Consider the following 23,202-nt stretch of genomic DNA (forward strand, 5'->3'; position numbering starts at 1 on the left):
CAGATCGAATCCAAGCTCTCTCATTGCCATGTTGAGGGGAGGCCTTATTTTTCTCTATTTCTCTATCTCCAGGCATTCCTATCTCTCCCATTTTACTTCTATCTGCCAGCATTCCTATTTCTCTCATTTTACTTCTAAATTTCTGTTTCTCTTATCCCTGCGGCATCCCGGCGCCCGCCCCGAGGCTGCTTCTTGGCGGCTTCCCGGCTCTGAGCCGCTTCAGCCCGCGCTTCTCTCATCTGCGCGGCTTCCCGGCTTCGCGCGCGCACTCCACGGTCTCCATGCCCTTCGCGCCCACACCACAGCCTCGCGCTAGCCCCGGGTTCCCTATCTACTTGTGCCCCGCGCACTCTCTCTCCATGCAGCGGCTTCCACGAGTCACACAGCACAGCTCACGTTTCCGCCACTGGTATTCAATCTAAGTTCCCCGGGCTAACCTGGCGAATTCAACCTAGCTCACGCGTCTGCGCCTTTCGGTCTGGCTTCCCATCCTTTGCTCCCCGGGCTAAACTGACGGATTCCAACCTGGCGGCCCATGTCTCTGCCTCTGGTTCCTGCTTTTCGCCTTTTGCTCCCCGGGCTGACTTAAAGAATTCCAAGCTGGCTTACGTTTCCACCTCGGCCTGCCCCCACAGCTTCAATTTCCCTAACATTTTTCTCTACCCGGTATGTTTCCCTAAGTTTTCTTCCAACAATATTCCTCCCTCATTTCTCCTGGCTTCTCCCCACAGTCCGTATCCGAGTCTGTTTGTTCTAGCTTTCACTTTCGCTTTCGACCTTAGAGATTTCTCCCAGCTTCCCCCCGTAGTCCGTATCTGAGTCTATGCCTAGGCTTTTGATAGCTTCTTCCGGCACCTTTTCCGTCCGGCTTTTCCCTAGGCTCTTTGCTAGTCTCTCTCTCCGGTAATTTCCCACTTCTTCCCGTTTCTTCCCTCCTAGGTTTCCTATCCGAGTCACGGCACCATTATGTCGCTCCCTGTCTTTGTGGAGGAACGACACTAAACCCTGCCTAGGCTTCATATCCGAGTCACGGCAGCATTATGTCGCTCCCCCTCTTCGTGGAGGAACGACACAGGACCCTGCGCTGTTCTTTTGTCTGCTCGGCCCTCCCCGGGTTTGCTGCTGGTTCTTCCCGGGTTGGCTGCCGTCCCTTCCACCTCCATGGAAGGGCGGTTCCCCCTGGCCACTTTCCCCACTTCCGCAGGGGAGCGGCACACCGCCGGCCGGCTCTCTCGGTGGCTGCACAGGTGTTCCTTCAGATAGATGTTCCCCTTCGATGTTCCTGGTGCATGTTGTCTCTCTCCTCCTTTATAGTCCTCTTCCACCAATCCCAACTCTGCTACCCACACGCCGAGTACGCTGCTCTCCTCCAATCAGGAGCAGCTCCTGTAGCTTGTCAAGTTGGTGAGAGGCAGCTGGGTAGAAGCTGTTGCCTCCTCTCCCAGCGCCATACTGTGGGAGAGCAGATGCATAGAATAAGTCTTAATTCCAGTAAATTAGTCTAGTCCAAGTTGCTCCCAGTTGCTCCCCACACCTCCTTCTTTGATGACCTGTTCTTTTCACTGGGATCTCACTTGCGGAGATCTTTCATTTAGTTTTTTTTTTTTTTTTTTTTGACAGAGTGTTTTGGCTTTCCATGCTTGTAATACTCTCATGGGCTTTTCAGCCAGATCTGCGTGCCTTAAGGGCTGATTCTGAGGCCAGAGTGCTGTTTAGGACATCTGCCATTCTATGGGTCTGCTGTGTATCCCACTTCCCAGGTTGGATCGTTCTCCCCCTTTTTAATGTTCATGGTTTTCAATGGGGCCAAACACACTTTCTTCAACTTATTCCATCAGGATTATGTAGTTTCCTGTGTACAATTATTTTATCTCCTTCCCTAAATTTATTTAGCCATTCTTAATTGGAATTTTAACATTTCTTTGTCAGATAGTCTATAATTAGTGTGGTTTTTTTGTAATAATTTTTATTCTTCAATTTTATGAAACTGAGTTGTTTTTAAGTAGATCACATTGAAACACAGTTATTATACTATAGAAATAAGAGAAGAAACAAGCAAATAAAACAAGAAATAAAAGAGGACAGTGATGGAGAGGAGGGCAGAGAGAGGGAGAAGTATCTTCCATCTTTTGGTTGACTCCAATAAAGCCTGCATCAATTGGGTCTGGGCAAGGATAGAGTCAAGGCTACAAAATACAACACAGGTCACCAGATTAGCCAGCAGGGACTCAAGTATCTCACACATCACCAGCTGCCTTCCAGAATACACATTAACAGGAAGCTGTAATAAGAGGTAGATCCAGCACTGGAACCAAGGCATTCTGATAGGGTATATACCAGCACTGGAACCAAGGCATTCTGATATAGCATGTAGGTACCACAAGTGACATATTAAATACTATGCAAAACACCTGTCCTTGATTGACTATCTCATCTATTGAGAATAATGGTGCAATGAGCATAGGTTTCAGATAGCTTTTTAACAAGTAAATTTTCATTCTTTTGGACCTACACCTATTATTTAAATAACTGGATTATATGGTTGTTCTATTTTTTGTGCAATGCCCATGCCATCCTCTATAATGACTGTATATACTAATTTACATTCCCACTAACTGTGCAAATCTTCATTTCTCTCCACATTCTCTCCAAAACTTTCATCATTTTGATTATAGCCTTCCCAAAGTTTGTAAGATGATCTCTCATTGTAATTTTAACTTGTATTTCTCAGATGATTAGTGATACTGAGTATGTTTTGCATATACCTGATGGCCATTTGTATATCTGCATCGAAAAAAACATCTGTTCAGGTTTTTGCCTATTTTCTTTCTATTATATCTTTCATTTTTATTTAAAAGGCAGAGATATACTCACCCACATGGAGACAGACACACAGAGCCACACACACACACACACACACACACACAGAATCTTCCATCTGTTGTTTCTTTCTGATCAAGGTGTTTATTTTCTTGCTATTAAGTTGTTGAGTTCCTTATACGTTTTTAATATTCACTCCCTATCAGATACATGGCTTGCAAAAATTTTCACCCGCTCTTTTGGTAGCTCCTTTACCCCTTATTATTACTTCTACTGTGTGGGAACTTATTACTTAGATGTAATTCTATTTCTCTATCTTATCTTCCTGATTGTAATTTAGGTAGAATGTCCAAAAATTATTTTCCTAGATTATTGTGAACAATATTTCCCCAGTTCTATGTCTTATGCTGAATTCTTCCATCAGTTTTCTGTTGATTTTTCTGTGTAGGATGTGATAATGGCTCGATTTCATTGTTTTGGCATGTAGATATTCAGTTTTCCCAACACCATTTATTGGGGAGATCATCCTTTTCTGACTGTATGATCCTCACTTTTTCATTGTAGTTCAGTTTATCACAAATGTATTATTATTTATAGGATTCTACCTGTTTCATTATTAAACTACATGTCTATTTTTTTGTCAGTACCATGTTTTTTAGAATATTGTACCTCTATACTAGATGATAAGGGCATTTATTATAATGCTCTTGCTATTCTCTTTTTGTTCAAGATTAGTTTACTCTTGCAATCTTTCTGGGTGTCATATGACTTCCCCATGGTCACTTTCATTTTATTGAAGAATGTCATTGGGATTGTTTTAGGGGTTTTGTTTAGTCTTTATATCTCTTTGGGTAGAATAGAGATATTAATTCTTCCAATTCCACTTATTTTTTGTTGTTTATATTTTACTTATCAACATTTTATAATGCTCTATGTAGAGTTTTTTCCACTCTCTTCATTAAATTTGTCTCTTAACTACTGAAAATGTGATTATTTATTTTAATAATTCTTGGTTGCTTAAAAATGCTACTAATTTCTTGAAACAATATTTACTTATTTATCTGAAGGGTAGAGAGACAGAAATAAGACAATCAGATAGAGATTTTTCCATTGACTGGTTCACTCCCCACATAACTAAAATATTCATGGTTGGGCAAGGCTGACCTGTATCTAGGAACTCAGTCATAATCTTCTACATGAGTGGCAGAGACCCAATTATTTGACACAACATCTTTTGCTTCCAGGATGCACACTATCAGGAAGCTGTAATGGGAAGTAAATTTAGGGCTAGATCCAAAGCACTCCAATATGAGATTTATGTCTCATGTGTATTTTATCTGATGTTTCAAATACCTGTCTCTGAAACACAACTGATATTTTACAGGTTGTCTTTGTAACTTTCAGGAAACATGTTTCTTATAATTTACTTTAGACTGATGTTTTGTAGAAGTTTGTAAAAAATAGTGAATGTTTCAGGTAGAGGATATGGTGACTGTTAATCAAAAGACATATCATAGAATGTTTGAACTCTCTAAAGTAGTTTTAATATTAGTGTTAAAGTGTATTATGAGAAAATCTGCTATATAATCAGTCACACAAACCACCCTAAAATATCCAGTTAATTTTAGGTGTCAAATAACATAACCAGCAAGAAGCTATGTAACCTCTAAATAACTGAATATTTCAGAATACAAGTATTCTAAAATATCCATCTTAAAATGTTTATATCTAGAAAAATTTAGTCTCATTCCAGAACCATAAATTTTCTGAACATTATTATTCAGAAAAAGATTTAGGAATGTAGTATTGAAACACCATTGGATTCTTAATATTTTGATTTACCATTTCTGTTTACAAACACTGAAACTTCTTAGGATAGTTAACACTTTTCCTTTTTGTTCTTTAGAAACTATTTATATGGGAAGGGCTTTTGTAGACGCCACCTGGGATGCCACATCCCATATCAGTTACTGGATTTGAGTTCTAACTCCACACCCATTTCTACCTTCTGGCTACTGCACAACTGGGGAAGCAGGAAGGGATGCTTAAGCAATTGGGTTGCTACCAGACATTTGGGAGACCTGGATTGAGTTCCCAGTTCTGGACTTTGACTTTGCCCAGCCTTGGCTGCTGAAAGCATTTGGGGAATGGACCAGTGGATGTAAAATCTCTCTCTCTCTCTCTCTCTCTCCTTCTCAAGTTCATTAATGAAGATTTCTTTATAGCTAGTTATAAATAAAGTGCTAAATCTCATTTTAATAATACTTCAGTACTTATAAAATTATTATTTACTTACATATTTCTAGTCTTGTCAGAACATTGCAAAACCATTTTTTTCTTTATGCCCATAAATATAATTCAATGCACAAGTAATGCCCAATATGTTTTAAACAGTTTGCTTTCTGAATTTCTGTTTCAAGAAATGGTGAAATTTCCTTGATTTGACTTTCATGATATTTGTGAATCTCTCACTTCATTTTAAATGATAATAGCACCATCCTTATGCACTTAATAACATCAGAGAGTTTTCATATGTATGCATGCATGTAGCTTTGTTAACCTTCTCGCTTTTCAGAGTTGGTTTCCTGGATTATGTAGGGGGCTCTCTCTAATACACTCTAATGTAACAGGGCTATTAACATAGTGACTACTCTAAAATTTCTTATAAAATGACACATTTTCACACACTTTCAGTAATATTACTATACTAAGAATAGTAATTCAAGATACTCATTTCCTAAAAGTGGTTCAGCCTCTTACTGCATGCAGTACTAAAATAGCAGTGATACTCATATGTGAAATATGTGATAAGCATATTACTGAAAGGTAACTATTGTGATGACTTCTAACACAATAAATCAATTTTACATATTGTGCAATTTGATGATAATGGGGTAGAGTATGCTTCTGCATATTGGCATCTTTCACTCAGCCTTATGTCCTTGGGATGTTGAATTTTATAAAAAACTGTTTACATCTCTTTTTTTTTGACAGGCAGAGTGGACAGTGAGAGAGAGAGAGACAGAGAAAGGTCTTCCTTTTTCCGTTGGTTCACCCCACAATGGCTGCCATGCTGTGGCCGGCGCACCACGCTGATCCGAAGCCAGGAGCCAGGTGCTTTCTCCTGGTCTCCCATGCAGGTGCAGGGCCCAAGGACCTGGGCTATCCTCCACAGCACTCCTGGGCCACAGCAGAGAGCTGGACTGGAAGAGGAGTGACCAGGACAGAATCCGGCGCCCCGACCAGGACTAGAACCCAGTGTGCAGGCGCCGCAGGCAGAGGATTAGCCTAGTGAGCCACGGCGCCAGCCTGTTTACATCTATTTTGAAGTGATCCTGCAGGGGCCAGTACTGTGGCACAGTAGGTTAATTCTCTGCCTGCGGTGCTGGCATCTCATGTGGGTACCAGTTCTAGTCTTAGCTGCTCCCCTTCCAATCCAACTCTATGCTGTGTCCTGGGGAAGCAGTGGAAGATGAACTAAGTGCATGGGCCCCTGCACCAGGATGGGAGAGCTAGAAGAAGCTCCTGGCTCGTGGCTTTGGATAAGAACAGCTCCAGCCATTGTGGACATGTGGGGAGTAGACTACTGGAGGGAAGACCTTTCTCTCTGTCTCCTCAACCTATCACTTTCTGTATCTCTACCTCTCAAATAAATAAATAAATAAAATGTTTAATAAAGAAATGACCATTAAATCGTATCTTTTAATATGCAAATATGGTACATACATAATATGATGCATACATAAATTATTTTAATACTAAATGATTTTGCTTCCTGACACAATTCCCACTTGATCCTTCTGTATAATATTTTCACATATAACCCTAGTGGGCTGTCATTTTCTTTAGTGTGTGTGTGTGTGTGTGTGTATACACATGCATATATATGGCAGTGTTAGGTTATATTTAATTTAATTTATATTTAATTCACGATATACAATTCCTAATTTAGGTATCAGGTTATGCTTGCCATATAAAAAGTGAGGAAGTGCTCTCTATTTATTCCTTCAGTTATGTAGGTAAATTTATATATGCGTGCTTTTATGACTTAAGTATTTACAAGAATGTGTTTCTCTCTGGTACAGGGTATTTTGAAATAGCTTTATATATTTTTTTATTTTTATTTTTAAACTTTTATTTAAAGAATATAAATTCAATCCCATCAAGGTGGCATGTACCAATGCCATCTCACTAGTCCAAGTGATCAATTTCTGTTCACAATTGATCATAATGATAGGACTAAGAGCCAAAGGGAGCACACAAACAAGACTAGTGTCTGCAAATACTAGCTGATAGAATAAAAAAGGGAGAGAACGATCCAACATGGAAAGCGGGATACACAGCAGACCCATAGAATGGCAGATGTCCTAAACAGCACTCTGGCCTCAGAATCAGCCCTTAAGGCACGCGGATCTGGCTGAAAAGCCCATGAGAGTATTACAGGCATGGAAAGCCAAAACACTCTGGCAAAACAAACAAACAAACAAAAAAAAACAAAACCTAAATGAAAGATCTCTGCGAGTGAGATCCCAGTGAAAAGAACAGGTCATCAAAGAAGGAGGTACCTTTCTCAGAAGGGAGGAGAGAACTTCCACTTTGACCATGGCCTTGTCTAAATATGATCAGAGTTGGTGAACTCAAAAGGCTTCCATAGCCTTGGCGACTCATGACAAGAGCCTAGGGTGATTACTGAGGCCATAAACAAGAGTGTCAATTTGTTAAGTCAACAACAGGAGTCACTGTGCACTTACTCCTCATGTAGGATCTCTGTCCTTAATGTGCTGTACATTGTGATTTAATGCTATAACTAGTACTTAAACAGTATTTTTCACTTTGTGTTTCTATGTGGGTGCAAACTGTTGAAATCTTTACTCAATATATGCTAAACTAATCTTCTGTATATAAAGTGAATTGAAAATGAATCTTGATGTGAATGGAAGGTGGGAGGGAGAGGGAAAGGGGAGGGTTGCGGGTTTGAGGGAAGTTATGGGGGGGGGGAAGACATTATAATCCATAAGGTATACTTTAGAAATTTACATTCATTAAATAAAAGTTAAAAAAAAAGAATAGACTATTCAGAGGACCTGAATATGTGGTTTGGCATATAAGAGATTTTCATAAAGTTTCTGAAAAATGCATATTATTAAAAAGCATGGATTTCAAAAAAAATTCCAAAGTACAGCTTATGTATTACAATGGCTTCCCCACCCCCAACTTCCCTCCCATACGCAACCCTCCCCTTTCTCGCTCCTTCTCCCCTTCCATTGACATCGAGATTCATTTTCATTTCTCTTATATATAGAAGAAACCTGAAAAGACATTTCTTCAAAGCATACATACAAGTTACCATATTGTACATGAAAAAATATGCAACATCATCTGGGAAACACAAATTACAACCAAAATGGGATATCATTTTAAAACTATTGCAATGACTATCAATCAAAAGATGAACAATAAGTGTTTTAAAGGATGAAGAGACAAGGGAACTCTGTACATTATGGGAAACCATATGGAGTGCCCTCAAACATCTAGAAACTGGACTAAATGTGATCCAGTTATTCCACTACTGGGTATTTTAACTAAAAGTATTAAAATTAGTAAGTTTAACAGATACATGCAGTCTTGTGTTCTTTGCAGTGCTATTCACAATAGCCAAGGTACATAGTCAAGCTAAGTGTCTATCAATTGGTAATAGGATAAAGAAAACCATGGCTACAAATACAGAATGGAATATTCATTTTTTAAAAGAAGGAAATCTTGCCATTTGTGACAACCTAGATGGAACTGGAGGAAATTATGTTAAGTGTGATGAGCCAGGAACAGACCAATGAATACTTCATGATCTCATTTATATACGGAATCTGAAAAAAGAAAATTGGGGGCTCGCTCTGTGGTGTTAGTAGGTTAAGTCTCTACCTGTGGTGTGAGCACCCACTATGGGCGCCAATTCGAGTCCCTGCTGTTCCATGTCCAATCCAGCTCTCTGATAATGGCCTGGAAAAGCAGCAGAAGATGGCCCAAGTGCTTGGTCCCCTGTATACATGTGGGAGACCTGGAAGAAGCTTCTGGTCCTTGGCTTTGGATTAGCTCAGCTCTAGCCATTGTGACCATTTGGGGAGTGAAGCAGCAGATGGAAGACCCCTCTCTCTGACTCTCCTCTCTGTAACTCTGCCTCTCAAATAAATAAACCAGTGTTTAAAACAAGGAAATATTGTAAGTAGAGAATAGAATGCTAGTTACCAGGGGCTCACAGCAGGGAAGAGAAGGCAGTAGGAAATATTGGTAAAATAGCAGGTCAACTCACAATAGCTAAGATGTGGAATCAAACCAGATATCTACCAACTGATAACTGAATAAAGAAATTATGGTATATATACATGATGGAATACTACTCAGCAATAAAAAATGAAATCCCGTCTTTCACAAAAAAAATGAATGCAACTGGAGACCATTATGCTTACTGAAATAAGCCAGTACCAAAAAGGGAAATATATTATTCTGATTTGTGGTAAATAATATACAAAGTACAAAAAAGTAACGTATATGAGCCAAATTCACATTTTGACAATAGATTATTGTTTATAGCCCTTGCCTATTCCCTTGCAGAAAAATGGTATTTTTACTTAACACTTGTTGAATTAGGTACTTAGTGGAGAGTAAGGCTTGTGATTGTAAAGAAAATTCAAAGCACATCATGGTAAAAATTAAAAGAAAAATGAGAAAAGGAGGAGGATGGGTGGAAAGGAGGGAGAGTAGCATGGGAAATATTATGTTCTTAAAACTATATATATGAAATACAAGACATCTGTTCACTTTTTTATAAATAAAATTTTTAGAACATATATAATGTTTTAGTTTGAAGGGAGGATTAAGTTTTCTGAGATCCATTGAACATCAAGATGAAAACAATGGATAATAAGGTACATTGCAAAGTAGCTGGCAGTAATTTTAAATGGTGAGAAGATGCAAATGCTAATTTTCTTTACTTAATCATTTCACATTTTATACACAGACAAAAACATCACATTTAAGGGAAAAGTACATGCAGTTTATCATTTTAAGATAATGGTACCAGACAGGGATGCCTAATCTCACCACTGCTATTTTTTTTTTTTTTTGACAGGAAGAGTGGACAGTGAGAGAGAGAGAGAGACAGAGAGAAAGGTCTTCCTTTGCCGTTGGTTCACCCTCCAATGGCCGCCGCGGCCAGCGCGATGCGACCGGCGCACTGCGCTGATCCGATGGCAGGAGCCAGGAGCCAGGTGCTTTTCCTGGTCTCCCATGGGGTGCAGGGCCCAAGCACCTGGGCCATCCTCCACTGCACTCCCGGGCCACAGCAGAGGGCTGGCCTGGAAGAGGGACAACCGGGACAGAATCCGGCGCCCCGACCGGGACTAGAACCCGGTGTGCCGGCGCCACTAGGCGGAGGATTAGCCTAGTGAGCCGCAGCGCCGGCCTCACCACTGCTATTAAATATAGTACTGGAAGTATTAGCCAGAGCCATTAGGCAAGAAAAAGAAATTAAAGGGATACAAATTGGGAAGGAAGAAATCAAACTATTCCTCTTTGCAAATGATATGAATCTTTATTGAGGGGATCCAAAGAACTCTACTAAGAGACTACTGGAACTCATAGAAAAGTTTGGTGAAGTAGCATGATATAAAATCAATGCACACAAATCAACAGCCTTTGTATACACAGGCAATGCCAAGCCTGAGAAAGAACTTCTAAGATCAACCCCATTCACAATAGCTACAAAAACAATCAAATACATTGGAATAAACTTAACCAAGGACATTAAAGATCTCTACAATGAGAATTACAAAATCTTAAAGAAAGAAATAGAAGAGGATACCAAAAAATGGAAAAATCTTCCATGCTCATGGATTGGAAGAATCAATATCATCAAAATGTCCATTCTCCCAAAAGCAATTTATAGATTCAATGCAATACCAATCAAAATACCAAAGAATGTTCCTTAAAAATAAAATGAAACCAGTGCGAAAACACCCCTGGGTACCTCACACTCACTAGGTTAGCTTCTAATAAAAATAAACAAATAAGCACTGGTCAGGAGATGCAGAAACTAGAAACTTTAACTACTGATGGGAATGTACAATAGTACATTGCGGAAGAAAAAAATGGAAAAATCTTCCATGCTCATGGATTGGAAGAATCAATATCACCAAAATGTCCATTCTCCAAAAGCTATTTTTAGATTCAATGTGATACCAATCAAACTACCAAAGACATTCTTCTCAGATCTGGAAAGAATGATGCTGAAATTTATGTGGAGACACAGGAGACCTCGAATAGCTAAAGCAGTCTTGCACAACAAAAATAAAGCCAGAGGAATCACAATACAAGATTTCAAGACAATACATAGGGCAGTTGTAATCAAAACAGCATGGTACTGGTACAGAAACAGATGGATAGACCAATGGAACAGAATTGAAACACCAGAAATCAAACCAAACATCTACAGCCAACTTATATTTGATCAAGGATCTAAAAGCAATTCCTGGAGCAAGGACAGTCTATTCAACAAATGGTGCTGGGAAAACTGGATTTCCATGTGCCGTATCATGAAGCAAGACCCCTACCTTACACTTTACAGAAAAACCCACTCTACATGGATTAAAGATCTGAATAGAAGACTCGACACCATAAAAGTATTAGAGAACATTGTAGAAACCCTGCAAGATATAGACACAGGCAACGATTTCTTGGAAAAGACCCCGGAGGCACAGTCAAAGCCAAAATTAACAATTGGGATTATATCAAATTGAGAAGTTTCTGTACTGCAAAAGAAACAGGAAAGTGAAGAGGCAACAGACAGAATGGTAAAAAGTATTTGCAAACTATGCAACAATAAAGGATTAATAACCAGAATATACAAAGAGATCAAGAAACAACACAAGAACAAAATAAACAACCCACTTAAGACATGAGCCAAGGATATAAATAGACATTTTTCAAAAGAGGAAATCCAAAGGGCCAACAGACACATAAAAAATGTTCAGGATTACTAGCAATCAGGGAAATGCAAATGAAAACCACAATGAGGTTTCACCTCACTCCGGTTAGAATGGCTCACATACAGAAATCTACCAACAACAGATGCTGGTGAGGATGTGGGGGAAAAGGCACACTAATACACTGTTGGTGGGAATGCAAATTGGTAAAGCCACTATGGATGACAGTTTGGAGATTTTTCAGAAACCTGAATATAGCCCTACCACATGAACCAGCCATACCATTCCTTGGAATTTACCCAAAGGAAATTAAATTTGCAAACAAAAGAGCTGTCTGCACCCTAATGTTTATTGCAGCTCTATTCACAATAGCTAAGACATGGATTCAACCTAAATGTCCATCAACAGAAGATTTGATAAATAAATTATGGGATATGTACTCTATAGAATACCATACAGCAGTAAAAAAATTGAAATCCGGTCATTTACAACAAAATGGAGGAATCTGGAAAACATTATGCGAGTAAAATAAGTCAGTGCCAAAGGGACAAATGTCATATGTTTTCTCTGGTGACAACTAACTGAGCACCTGTAGGAAACCTGTAGAAGCGAAATGGACACTAGAGAAGCAATGACTTGATCAGCCCTTGTCCTGCCAAAGAACAACTTACCATTTTATTCCTTTCAGTATTTTCTTGTTCTACTTAATACCATTGGTTGAACTCTTTAATTAACACACAATTATCCTTAGGTGTTTAACTGAAAAGTGATCCCTGTTAAATATAAAAGGGGGAATAAGAGAGGGAGATATACAGTTCAGCACATGCTCACTTGGACTTACCCCTAATGGTAGAGCCAGAAACATGCCAGGGGATTGCAATTCAATTGGCATGTACCAATGCCATCTTTCTGGTCAAAGTGATCAGTTTCCGTTCATAATTGATCATAATGTTAGTATTAAGTGTCAAAGGGATCACATAAACAAGACCAGTGTCTGCTAATAATAATTGATAGAATTAAAAAGGAGAGAACCATCCAAAATTGGAAGCGGGATACACAGCAGACTCATAGAATGGCAGATTCCTAAACAGCACTTTGGCCTCAGATTCAGCCTTTAAGGCATTCTGATCTGGCTAAAATCCCATGGAATTTTCTCAGGCATGTAAAGGCAAGACACTGTGGCAAAAAAAATGACCTTAATGAAAGATCTCTGTGAGAATCCAACGGAAAGAATGGGCTATCAAAGAAGGAGGTACTCTTCTCTGAAGGGAGGAGAGAACTTCCACTTTGACTATTGCCTTGTCTAAATAAGACTGGAGTTTGTGAACTGAAGGGGATTCCATAGCCTTGGCAACTCATGACAAGAGTCTTGGGTGATTACTTACGTCATAAATAAGAGTGTCAATTGTTAAATCAACAACAGGAATCATTGTGCACCTACTCCCCATATAGGTTCTCTGTCCTTAATGTGTTGTACTATGAGAATTAACTTTATAACTAGTACTCAAACAGTACTTTATACTTTGTGTTTCTGTGTGGGTGCAAACTGTTGAAATCTTTACTTAGTCTATACTAAGTAGATCTTCTGTATATAAAGATAATTGAAAATTAATCTTGATGAAGAATGGGTTGTTTGCAGGTGGGAGGGAGGTTATGTGGGGAAAAGCCACTATAATCCAAAAGTTGTACTTTGGAAATTTTTATTTATTAAATAAAAGTTGAAAAAAATACAAAAATTTAAAAATACAAAAAATCAATAACAGAATAACGTGCCCATGTATTAATGAACAAAATAAACATGTGCCTATATGCAATGGAATATTCAGCTTTAAAAAGGAAAAATGTTGACACATAGTACAAAAGAATGGATTTTAGCATATTATTCCAAGTCAATGAATCAGGTCACACATAAAATCAATTAAAGACAAATAGTGTATCAGTGAACTGCTCCTTGAAAATAAAAAAACAAAAAAAAAGTTCTTTAAAAGGAAAGCATAGTGCCGGTACTGTGGTGTAGTGGGTAAAGCCACCGTGTGCAGTGCCGCCAACCCATATGTGTGCTGGTTAGAGTTCTGGTTACTCCACTGCTGATCCATCTCTCTGCTATGGCTTGCAAAAGCAGTAGAGGATGGCCCAAGTCCTTGGGCCCCTGCACCCACATGGGAGACCCCAAAGAAACTCCTGGCTCCTGGCATCAAATCAGCTCAGCTACAGCTGTTGCAGCCAACTGGGGAGTGAACCAGCAGATGGAAGACCGACCTCTCTCTCTGTCTCTCTCTCTCTGCCTCTGTCTCTGTCTCTCTCTGTAACTCTGACCTTCAAATAAATATATAAATCTTTAAAAGAAAGTACCATTAATATTTAGCTTTCCTCCTACCCAAGTATAGAATTGTCCATATTTGATAAAGCAAACCAAAGCATATATAACCAAAATATAGGATTTTTTTCTTTCATTCATTTAAAACATAGTAACACTTGGCAAACGTTTCTGTCTTATTTTGTTAACATGATTACATTAGGGAAATTTATTTTGTTTGAATAATTCATTTCTGAGAGGGGGGAGAGAGAGGGAGAGAGAGGGAGAGGGAGGGAGAGGGAGGGAGAGAGAGGGAGATGGAGATGGATGTTACATCTGTTGGTTCTCTCCCACAACAAATGCCCGTGACAGCTTGGGCTTGACCAGGTGAAAGCCAGGAGCCTAGAACTACCATGAATGTGTCAGTTTCCATGTATTTCAGCCATCATCTGCTGTCTCTCCAGGTCTGAATTAGTATGAAGTTGGATGGGAAGCAGAGATGAGACTTGATCCCAGGTACTCTGATATAACATGCAGACAGGCCAAACAGAACTTAACCACTACACCAAATGCCTGCCTAAATTTGATCATTAAGAAAATACAATACATTGCTTCTTGGGAGTTTTTAGTACTCACAAAACAACATTACATTTGGCCATTACATTAATTATCCACTATGGGACATGCATGTAAAAATGCTTGTATATAACTTTGTGTGTACCTTTCAAAAATAGGGGAAAGACTGATATGAATGAGAACCAGATACTTAACTTCTGAGTTAGCTCACTCTTCTCTGCCTCAACCAAAAATCATTACTATATAGTCTCACACCTGTATTTTTAGCTGTAATATATTGCATGAGCTCCAGATCCATATTTCTGACTGCCAACCAAACATTTCCATCTGGAAATCCCCCAAATTCCACAGGGCCAAACTGTAACAAATCTGGATACACACACACACACACTGGACCCAATACATTTTTTTCAAACTTATGTTGAATTCCATTCTCTGCTTTTACTTTTCAGATCCAGCACAAATACTGCCTCGTTTAGGAGCTCTCCATAACCTCTCCAGGCAGAATTAATGGTCTCTTCATACTGGTCTCTTCATACTCTCATTTAACTTAGTAGGTACCCTTAATACTATATTCACATTTTTATTATTAATGAATCAGCTATCTTTCTCCTCTGTTGCGTCAAAAACCTACATGATAGATGTCATTTTGTTATTGTTTTTGTTCCAAATATATTATTTGAAAATACTCAAATAAAATGTTGTTTTCACCAGGAAATTCTATTATGTCAGATCTGACTTGAGGGTGGAGCAACTCACTTTCATGATATACGCAAGCAGCTCTGAGGTCATCCAAAATCTGAAAATCACTGAGCTATGTAGCTAGACAGACAATACCACTACACAATACATTTTTATAAATGTTTGAGGTGTAAATATATATATACTCTTATATTTGGTTAGATATATAGTGTGTCATTCTAATGATTTCTGGTGATGGGAACAATTTACAGTGTGGAGCATCAAATTGTGCATGTGGAGTTTCAACATGTACTGTAAACACCCTAAGTGTTAGATAAGAATATTTATTGACAAGGAAAGATGAAGTCATTAACTGAAAAAAAAATAGGTTTGTATTGGCTGGCATTGTGGCACAGTACCATTAACCCTCCACTTAAAAAATTGGCATCCTATATTGGAACACCTGTTCGAGTCTCAGCCACTCTCTTTCCAATACAGCTTCCTGATAATACATCTGAGAAGGCAGTGACAGATGGCTGAGGTATTTTGGCACCTGCCACCCATGTAGGAGACCAGATGAAGTTCATGGTTCATGGCTCATGGCTTACCTCTAACCATTTTGGTCATTTGGGGAGTGAAGCAGCAGATGAAATATTATCTTTCTGTCTCTAAGTCTCTCTCTCTGCCTGTGAAATAAATTAGTAAATAAATAAACATTTTAAAACTATTTTCATTTTAGTAGCAATACCATGTATACATATATAAAATTTTATATATAAGTGTATATTCTTGAAAGATATATAATAATTTGCCTATATTATTATGAAAACATCTATATTCAGATAGATGGAAAGGGGAGTTAGATACTCATATAGCTAACTGTTTTTCAATCTGATAAATGCTATAATAAAGCTAGTAGCAAAACATTCTCCATGAAACCATGGTGGGGTGGTTTGTGAATTTCTTTCAAAAATCACTCTATAATAAATTTTAATGAAAAAATATTGACAACTTGCTCAACACTGAATACAGATAGATGAAATCAAGCTCTGGAGAATTCAATTTTATCATTAATACTAGAGTATATTTATCACACAACGTTCTGCAGACTATTGACCTCAATTTATTTCAGTAGATATCTCTGATTAGTAACTCCTTCTCCTTCTTAAAAAAAAAAAAAACAGAAATTAATTAATTCCAGGCGTTAAAGTAAGAGGCATAAACTTTTGAATCATAAATATAATTGAGGAGACATGAGAATAGAGACAAACACAGCTAAGATATTTATACATACTTCCAAGTAACATGAAGTTTTTCAGGCCGCAGTGATAGGTAATTTGCACAAAAACATTTGGGTCTACTATTCTCTTGTGTGTTTGGAAATGAGTTTACTTATGGGCTTTCTTTTTCATTTATTTATTTATTTTTTTTTTGACAGGCAGAGTGGACAGTGAGAGAGAGAGACAGAGAGAAAGGTCTTCCTTTGCCGTTGGTTCACCCTCCAATGGCCGCCGCGGCCGGCGCGCTGCAGCCGGCGCACCGCGCTGATCCGATGGCAGGAGCCAGGAGCCAGGTGCTTCTCCTGGTCTCCCATGGGGTGCAGGGCCCAAGCACCTGGGCCATCCTCCACTGCATTCCCTGGCCACAGCAGAGAGCTGGCCTGGAAGAGGGGCAACCGGGACAGAATCCGGTGCCCTGACCAGGACTAGAACCCGGTGTGCTGGCGCTGCTAGGTGGAGGATTAGCCTATTGAGCCGCGGCGCCGGCCTTATGGGCTTGCTTAAGTTTTGACTTTTTCCAACTATTTTACACTCACAGGTAACACAATTGTTTATCTGTATATACATTGCTAAAATCAATAAAGTTGAGTCGATGATAGATTAAGAAAGAGAAGAAAAGATGTGTCTTCTATTGCCTTTTTTTTTTTTTTTTGACAGGCAGAGTGGACAGTGAGAGAGACAGAGAGAAAGGTCTTCCTTTTGCTGTTGGTTCACCCTCCAATGGCCGCCGCGCTGTGGCCAGCCAATTGCGCTGATCCGAAGCCAGGAGCCAGGTGCTTTTCCTGGTCTCCCATGGTGTGCAGGGCCCAAGCACTTGGGCCATCCTCCACTGCACTCCTGGGCCACAGCAGAGAGCTGGCCTGGAAGAGGGGCAACCGGGACAGAATCCGGTGCCCCGATCGGGACTAGAACCTGGTGTGCCGGCGCCGCAAGGCGGAGGATTAGCCTAGTGAGCCGCGGCGCCGGCCCTCTATTGCTTCTTTAAAATCCCATCCAACGTAGAACGTGTTCTTTTCTTGGAAAATGTTTTCTAAATGTCTGCCAGTTATAAAAATACAATAAAAATATTGTATTGACTCCAAGAAGATATGCATCAAATACTAAGGTAAAGTTTCGAGGTAACATTTACAGAAATTTTTATCAAATATCTGTACATTTTAAGTTAAAAGACATAGTATAAAACATGTTCTTTCAAAATTAGCTTTTGGCCTGTGTTGGCGCTCTGGAGACCCCCTGCCAGGTCCCTGCCCCCACCTCTCTGCCCACTTACCGGCGGGCATGATGGACCCTAATGGACTCCGTGAGAAGCTTTCAAAGAGGGAATGAGCACTCAGATATGCGAGACAACGCAGAAGAGAGCTGGAAAACGACTGACCCTCAGGTATTGAGGCCCAGCTGAAGGTTTGCTGAGAGATGAGAACGGAGGACGAATGAACATGCGCCTGAGCCTGGGGGTCTCGCGCATGCTCCAGGCTGTCCTTGACCATCCCCCACCATTTCCCCAGGACAGGGCAAGACTGCTAGGCTTCACAGAACACATGCGCAAGGGCGACTCTGGATTTAAGTGTCTGGGAGCAGTTTTGTCTCTTCTGTGTTTCTCCTTACCAGGAGATTCAGTGCATCCCGACACCTTTTCCTAAAAGCCTGACGAATCCTCCTTTCCCACTTTATCTTCACGTGTTCTGCATTTTAACCCCAACTATTTTAATACTCTCACATTTCTGTAATCCATTTCTTAGGGTTTCATTTACCACTTGGAGAAATAAAAATATTAGAATTGCTCATTGGAGTTGTCCACCTGTAAACCTCTTTTCCTAGGTACCTGTTTAGTTAATGGCAATTATAGTCACCTGGCCCGTTCCTACTGACGAACTGGCATCTTAGCTGAGTCTCCTGCCTCATTTCCCATATCCCACTCATGATAGTGCACATTCCACATTTCATCTATTGTCATAGGTATTTTGCCACTAGGGTGCAACTACCCTTAGTCGTGATTGTAGAATTAGTCCAATGGTGTTCCATTACCGTATTTTGGAAATTCCTTTAAGAAATCAGCCCTCCTACTCACCACTTACTCTTGTTGCTTATTATGGACCCTTTTTTTCTCAGTGATTTTAAATTGTGTCTTAAATAACAAATTAAAGATGAATATTACTACCCAGGAGAATGTGGTGCAGATTCTGAAGATGACTACAGAAAAGTTTAGCTTCCTAAGGTGGCTTGCAAACAACTATCTATCTATATCTATCTATCTATGTATTTTTCTGGTGTATTTTTTAATTATTGTTATCTTTTGTCAGACCCGATGTAACATACCTAAATTAAACTTTTCCAAAAATCTTCATATTCTAATATGCATTAAATGAAAAATGTTCTGAATTCAATTTTTAAAATTTCAGTATAATTTAGAATATACTCTAGAATTGTAGTACTTAAATCATTATTCAATGTTATTGTCCTGTTTTTGACTACAAATGTAGAATACCCTCAGAGACTTGACTGAGTCTACATAGGTCTATTGCATTGCTCTACAGATTTCTGACAACTAATGACCTGCCTCTATATTTTCCCTGGTATGCCTCACTCTTATTAGATGGTGCACATTATTCACTTTGTGATTTTATTTCATAGAGATTTACCATACTTAAAAGGCAAGTTGAAAAATCATATCAGAAGGTATAAAACATTACAAATTACATGTATCAAGTGTTTTCAGTATTTGACAGCTATTAATTTGTTATAGATCAATAAAGAACAAAAGTTGAATATAGTCAAAATAGTCTCTGTGGAAAAAAAAAACCTAAATATTTTAAAGAAAATTTTAAATCTAAAGAGGAAAAGCTTAGTTTCCACTGCTACATAAAATTTATACATTTTTCTTAGTCTTCTAGTATAACCTTCATCTTTTAGTATCACATATAGATAGGTGTTTATGAACATGGTTAAGCGCTATGGTCTGACTTAGAAATATATTAGAGCAAATTTTCAAAAAATAAACAACGCAGTACTTGGGCAGATATTTGACATATCCATCAAGACACTACTTGGGACATCCACATACCATATCAGAGTGCCTGGGTTTAAATTCCATGTCTGTTTATGATTCCAGTTTCTTGAGAGTGCATACTCTGAAAGGCAGCACATGATGGCATATGAAGTTGATTTCCTGCCACCCACATGAGAAATCTGAATTGGGTCTGGCTCCCAACTTCAGACTGGGGAAGTTATGGCTGCTGATGGCATTTTGTGAGGGAACCAGTGGATGGAACATATTTCTCTTTTTCTCTTTCTGTTCTTCAAAATAAGTAAATAAGAAGTAAAAACAGAGTTATTTTAAGGGGTGGGGTTGAGACAAAGCAGGATTCTATATTATGAGTATTTGTTTATTAAAAATCTCAAACCTTAAATCTCCAGAGGCAAGTACATTTATTCAGGAAGCATTTACTTGTGGGGAGCAACTCGGACTAGACTAAGTTACTGGAATTAAGACTTATTCTATGCATCTGCTCTCCCATAATATGGCGCTGGGAGAGGAGTAAACAACTTCTACACAGCTGCCTCCAGTTCAACCAATAACCTGCAGGAGCTGATCCTGCTCCTGATTGGAGGAGAGCAGCGTACTCGGCGTGTGGGTAGCAGAGTTGGGATTGGTGGAAGAGGACTATAAAGGAGGAGAGAGACAACATGCACCAGGAACATCCGGATAACATCTGAGCAGCCCCCGAGAGAGCTGGCCGGCGGTGTGCCGCTCCCCCGCAGAAGTGGAGAAAGTGGCAGGGGGAGCCACCCTTCCACGGAGGTGGAAGGATCGGCAGCCAACCCAGGAAGGACCAGCAGCAAACCCGGGGAGGGCTGAGCAGACAAAAGAACAGCGGAGGGTCCTGTGTCGTTCCTCCGCAAATGGGGGAGCGACATTTACTGACTGCCTTTGATTTGCTAGGTCCTCGTGGAGAAATGAAGGGATATAAAGATGAAAGGTACATTCTCTGCTCTTAATACATTAACAACTGAGTTGGAGAAACATGCATGCACACAGTATGTTATATATACTATATATAACACTATAAACTTATAAAAACAACCTCTTGGAACTAAAGATACTTTCCTATATTTCTAAATCCACATTTAATATCATTGTTTACACTACTAGTTCCAATTTTCATCGTAACAGTATGTAGTGTCTATACACCAAGGCAACATTTGAATGCCAAAACATTAAAGAAAAGGGGGGAGGGATGGATTGCTATAGTGAGTCAAGCTACTACCACCAATGCTGTCACCAATGCTGGTTCCCATCCCAGCCACTCCATTCCCTATCCAGCTCCCTGCAAATGTGCCTGGGAAAGGAGAAGAAGATGGCCCAAATGCTCAGGTAACTGACACTCATGTTGGAGACCCAGATGAAGCTCCTAGCTTCAGCCTGGACCAGCCCTAATCTAGAATCTATTTGAGGAGTGAACCAGATGATGGAAGATATCCCCCCACATACACACACACTGCTTTTGAAGGAAATGAATATATCATTAAAAACAATTAAGGAATAAAAAACATGACACAATACTAATCCAAAGTCAGCACAATATGGCCATTTTTGAGGAAGAGCCAATTCTCCTTCCCTCATTCAATATTCTAACATATAGAGAAGACAAGAACAAACTGTTTTCACAGTAGTCCACAATTTGTGTTTAACTTGAGTCCCAAAATACTTTTCCTCAAAGTACCCTCATTTATTTTTAATTTCCAGCTTGTCATTTTGACACAAACTTTCTATGTTACTATTATATATCATCACACCAAGGATTATAGCATCATTTTTATTATTTTTTTTTTTTTTTTTTTTTTTTTTTTTGACAGGCAGAGTGGACAGTGAGAGAGAGAGAGACAGAGAGAAAGGTCTTCCTTTTGCCGTTGGTTCATCCTCCAATGGCCGCCATGGCTGGCGCGATGCGGCCGGCGCACTGCGCTGATCCGATGGCAGGAGCCAGGTGCTTCTCCTGGTCTCCCATGGAATGCAGGGCCCAAGCACTTGGGCCATCCTCCACTGCCTTCCCGGGCCACAGCAGAGAGCTGGCCTGGAAGAGGGACAACCAGGACAGAATCCAGCACCCTGACCGGGACTAGAACCTGGTGTGCCGGCGCCGCAAGGTGGAGGATTAGCCTATTGAGCCACGGCGCTGGCTTAGCATCATTTTTAACAACACATTTATTCTACTTTGGATATAAACTTTGAAATTAAAAAAAAATCTTAGTAGTTTGAACTTTTTTTTTTTTGACAGGCAGAGTGGACAGTGAGAGAGAGAGACAGGGAGAAAGGTCTACCTTTGCCGTTGGTTCACCCTCCAATGGCCGCCGCGGCCGGCGCACCGCACCTATCCAAAGGCCAGGTGCTTCTCCTGGTCTCCCATGGAATGCAGGGCCCAAGCACTTGGGCCATCCTCCACTGCACTCCCAGGCCATAGCAGAGAGCTGGACTGGAAGAGGGGCAACCGGGACAGAATCCGGTGCCCCGACCGGGACTAGAATCCGGTGTGCCAGCACCACAAGGCGGATTAGCCTATTGAGCCGCGGCGCCGGCCAGTAGTTTGACCTTTTTTTTAACTTTTATTTAATGAATATAAATTTCCAAAGTACGGCTTATGGATTACAATGGCTCCCCCCCCCATAACTTCCCTCCCACCCGCAACCCTTCTCTTTCCCGCTCCCTCTCCCCTTCCATTCACATCAAGATTCATTTTCAATTCTCTTTATATACAGAAGGTCAGTTTAGCATATATCAAGTAAAGATTTCAACAGTTTTCACCCACATAGAAACACAAAGTGAAAAATACTGTTTGAGTACTAGTTATAGCATTAAATCACAATGTACAGCACATTATGGACAGAGATCCTACATGAGGAGTAAGTGCACAGTGCCTCCTGTTGTTGACTTAACAAATTGACACTCTTGTTTATGGCATCAGTAATCACCCTAGGCTCTTGTCATGAGTTGCCAAGGCTATGGAAGCTTTTTGAGTTCAGCGACTCTGATCATATTTAGACAAGATCGTAGTCAAAGTGGAAGTTCTCTCCTCCCTTCAGAGAAAGGTACCTCCTTCTCTGATGACCTGTTCTTTCCACTGGGATCTCACTTGTGGACTTAACAAGTTGAAAATCTTTTTTGGAATGAGCTTAAATTGGCTCATTTTTTTATTATTGCAGTTTTTTACTGCAACGTAAGCAGAGCCAAATCCAGGAGCTTCATCCGGGTCTCCCACACAGGTGCAGGGGCCCAAGCATTTGGGCCATCCTCTGATAATTTTCTTAGGCCTTTAGCAGAGAGCTGGATCAGAAATGGATCAGGTGAGATGCAAACTGGCACCCAAATTGGATGTTGGTATTGCAAGCAGAATGTTAATCTGTTAGGCAATAACATCAGCCTATCACCTGTCCTTGTGATTCTGGGCTTCTCTATCATTTGATTCAATATTCCTTTATATTTGCTGTTCCGTTTCTCTCTGTTTCTTTAAAAATGTTTTTCTTGTTATTTAAGATTCAGAAGTTTAAGTATAATGTGTCTTTGTGTGGATATATT

This window comes from Oryctolagus cuniculus, chromosome X, assembly GCF_964237555.1.
Source record: "Oryctolagus cuniculus chromosome X, mOryCun1.1, whole genome shotgun sequence".
In the NCBI taxonomy this organism is placed as follows: Eukaryota; Metazoa; Chordata; class Mammalia; order Lagomorpha; family Leporidae; genus Oryctolagus; species Oryctolagus cuniculus.